We start from the raw sequence: 4,286 nt of genomic DNA, 5'->3' as shown, positions 1-4,286 counted from the left end.
GTATATATTTATATATAATTAATAATTATATACTTATATATACTTATATATATTATATATATTTATATATATTTATTTATATATGTATAATTATATATATTTATATATAAATAATTAATAATTAATTATAATATATAATATAATAAATAATTTATAAATTATATAAATTATATATATATATAATATATTATATATGTCCAAAAATTGTCCATATATAACCTTTGTCTGTTGACACAGCATAAACTCACATCTCCAAACAGAAAATGACCTGGAGGTCTACCCAGCTTGTCACCAATCCAAAGTCTATTATCTATGCTTATGTGCTGTCTCAAGCTTAATGATAACCTATCAACCCCTGTATTGCTAAAGCATGGAAAGACTAAGTACAACAAAAACCCCATTCAGAATAAGAGTCAGAGACAGAGGACTCTGTGGCACTTGGGAATCTTGGTGACCATGAAGCGAGAACGCTCTCATCTCTGACAGGAGATCCAGTGCTTTGAGATCAAACATGGGAGGTTCTGTCTCTGCAAACATGGGAAGAATACCCTGATCCACAATCAACTGTAGCTACACCTACATTGACTTTAGAGCAAAATATCATATGAGGTGGTCCCGCTGTCATGGCAAGTTCTACTTGTGTGGCTTTCTTTGCAACGGACTTTAAGTTTGATTAGTAAGTGAAGGCAAGTTTTGTTTTGTTTTGTTTTGTTTTGTTTTGGGGGGGGGTTATTTATTTTGAGAGACAGAGAGAGCAAGTTGGGGACATGCAGAGAGAGAGGAGAAAGAGAATCTCAAACAGCTTTCTCACTGTCAAGCGGGGGTCCAAGGTGGGACTCAATCCCACAAACTGTGAGGTCATGACCTGAGTTGAAATCAAGAGTCATATGCTTAACCAACTGAGTGACTCAAACACCCTTGTTTGCTGTTGTTGTTGTTGTTTAAATCTCCCAATTCATCTTCTTAAGAATCTATTGGCTTCTTATATATTTGCTTCTGGTCAATTTCATTTGTAAATAACTGGGACTAATGCCCACTTGGAGACCTAGTTATTTGTTTGTTTACCACCTCAGTTTCCCGACAAGAGGTGGTTCAAAATAGGGGAATAATAATAATAAGGCACAAAGTTCCTCTTCTGCTGCTTTTTGTACCACTGACAACTTCTCTTCCACCAATTGAGACACTGCATCTTCAAAATGACAGCATCAAACTTAGCTTGTCTCTTCTTATGTGACTGTTTGGTACTTTCTAAGTGTGGACAGTTTTGGCTCAAGTACTTTTTTTCCTCATTTTTGTCCTCAGACATCTCAGGCTGAAAGGCATGCCACCACCTGTGTGAGTGACGGTTGAAACATCAAGACCCCAACTGTTTTAAGTCACGTCCCAAAGCTGACACAGCTAGATGGTGGTGGCCATGGGAAAAGAATACTAGTGTTCTGATTCCTAATTCAGAATTTAGTGCCCCGGCATGAAGCATACCGACACCATACCTTAACTGACAGTCCTGAAAACTTTCTATTAGTGACATATTAAATACACACCTTAAAAATTTTCCTGGGGCGCCCGGGTAGCTCAGTCGGTTGAGTGTCTGACTTAGGCTCAGGTCATGATCTCGCGGTTCGTGAGTTCGAGCCCGCGGTGGGCTCTGTGCTGACGGCTCAGAGCCGGGAGCCTGCTTCAGATTCTGTGTCCCCCTCTCTCTCTATACCCCTCTCCCACTCATGCTCTGTCTCTCTCTGTCTTAAAAATAAATAAAACATTAAAAAAAAATTTCCTTAGTACCAGATACGGCTGCTTCAATTGAAAGGCCATGCTATTCTCCTGGTACAGACACAAGCTGAAGAAGACACCTCTAAATTATCCCTCTCTTCTCTGACCGAGTGAGTTCCAACGAGAGGGGTTTTATCTGAGGGGATCATGAACAATGATATTGCTGTTGGTTCCCAATTGGCTTGCATCAGAATCACCTGAAGTGCTTGTTAAAACACAGAGGCTGTGCCCCAGCCCAAGTTTCTGATTCAGTAGATCTAGCATAGGCCTTCAGAATGTACACGTCTAACAAGTCCCCAGATGATCCTGATCCGTTGGTCCTGGAACCATACTTCAAGAACCACCCGTGAAGCTTAATTTTATGAGTCACCTTGACTCAGCCATAGTCAACTATTATTATTCTGGTCAAATATCTGGTCAAATATTATTCTGGATGTTTCTCTTAGGGTGTTTTTGGATGATATTAACATTTACATCGTTAGATAGAATAAAGCAGATCTCCCTCCCTGATATGGATGGGCCTCATCCAATCAGTTGAAGATATAAGTGAAACAAAAAAGGTTGACCTTAAGTAATAGAGAATCCCTTCTTCCTGCGTGCCTTCCAACTGAGACTTTGGCTTTTTCCTACCCTCTGCTCTGGACTGGAATTGACTGCCTTGGGTGTCCAGCTTGCTGACTTACGTTGCAGATCTTGGAACTTGTCAGCCTCTATAATTATATATATTTATACACATCTGTTTCTCTGGAGAACCTGGACTAATACACTGCCACTCTAGAGAACTTGTCCAGGCTGTAATGAATATTGGAATATAAGAGAAGCCAATATGCAGAAAGAGGATGACAGGTTAAAATAAATAAAGACACAAATAATGGAGCCAAGTAAGCAGCAGAGCCAAGGCTTGGGAATACATAAGCTTTCAGTTCCTGTGCAAAATATTCTTTTTTTTTTTTTTTTTTTCCTCCTCAGCTCTTAGTAAAGTAATCAAAATGACCATTCACTGAATGTGTTTGTCAACCCAGCTGCATTTGAGGGAATTTTTTTTTTCTCGCAGAAGTAAATTGCTCTCTTTAAACAAACCCCTTATCAGCTCCCACCCTAGATTCTTTGAAAAGCATATTGATTATATACCCAGCAGCTGTAAGCATCCAGGCTCCCTATCTTCATGGCTGTGTTCTCTTCCTCCTCCTGCTTCCGCTCACCTTCTCACTCCTGTCTCCACTCAGTCTCTCTTTCCCCTTCCACTAATCACCTTGGGCCACATTACTGGTGTTCTGTCTGTCCCACCGATTTGAGGGCACTTAAGGGTAGAGTCTATGTTTCTTTATATTTGGGTTTCCTGTGCTTTTCTGGGGAACTATTCTTGGCAGAGTTTACATGTGCAGGGGATGTGACTGAAAGATTGCTTGGATGAACGTGCTGCCATATGCACCTGCTTATCCTAAACGTAGTGAGTCAATGGAAGTGTGGAGGGATAAATGCACTAGCGAATAAACAAAGATGAGGAAAGCATTGTTATTTACATTTAAATTTTAAGCAAAGGGAGTCAAATTATTGTCATCTTTATAATCTGGAACTTGATTCTTGTAAGTAGGAACTAAGACAATTTGCTTCAATTGTCTCGACCTCAGTGTCCTCAACATAACTTCATCTTCCTTGCATCTTGATTTCCATCTTCTTGATTAGGAGCCATCTAATTCATTTCAGCCCTCCCGTATGGCATAACGTGGGAGATGTTTCGTGATATAGAATTTCTAATGACCACTAAAATACCGCATAGAAACCGTGATAGATCTTAAGAATCTGTGAATCATGCTTTAAAGATTTCTCAAAATCATTAAGGATGCTAACAATGCTGTTATTAGTTCAGAGCAATAAACAGAGATTTGATAAATCAGAGACAGTTGTTCAGAAGGAAAAGCTGAAACACCAAATTTGAATTTTAAGGTTGATATCTAGGGGTAGATTGTAGGCATTCAGTGGTAGAATATGGCTCTTGGGGTGCATAATGAGATTTTTATGTAGTCTTGTGATACACACTTTGATCTTTCCTTGCCTGGGCACTGAGATATTTAGATGCAACTTACTAAGTGTGTTTCATTCTGAATTCTACCTGAGGTGCCATCATTTCTTGGTCCTAACGGCCTGTTAACAACTTAGGGAGCTCCTTAATGGCTTCTGAACATTTGAGTGTAAACCTTTACTTGCTTATCATAAAAGTAGATCCAAACTAAAACTCAGAAAAACTCCTTTAAGATAGCACATTCACTACTGGTAATACTGTTTTAATACTTGTATAAAATGGAACTCAATTTCACCCAAAGTATGATCCGCCTACACTCTGGGAATTTATGCAAGCCGAGTTTATGCCTGGGACACTTCACAGCACTCTCCACTTCCCCTACGAGTCTGCTAATCCCCATCACCCATCAGATCCAGTTTAGATCATTTTGAGCTACCACAGAGAACATTACTTGACTTTCAGAAGATGGTAGGTGTCTCTTTATGTTACCTAT

This window comes from Panthera uncia, chromosome A2, assembly GCF_023721935.1.
Source record: "Panthera uncia isolate 11264 chromosome A2, Puncia_PCG_1.0, whole genome shotgun sequence".
NCBI classification, from domain to species: domain Eukaryota; kingdom Metazoa; phylum Chordata; class Mammalia; order Carnivora; family Felidae; genus Panthera; species Panthera uncia.
This window is presented reverse-complemented; position numbering follows the sequence as displayed.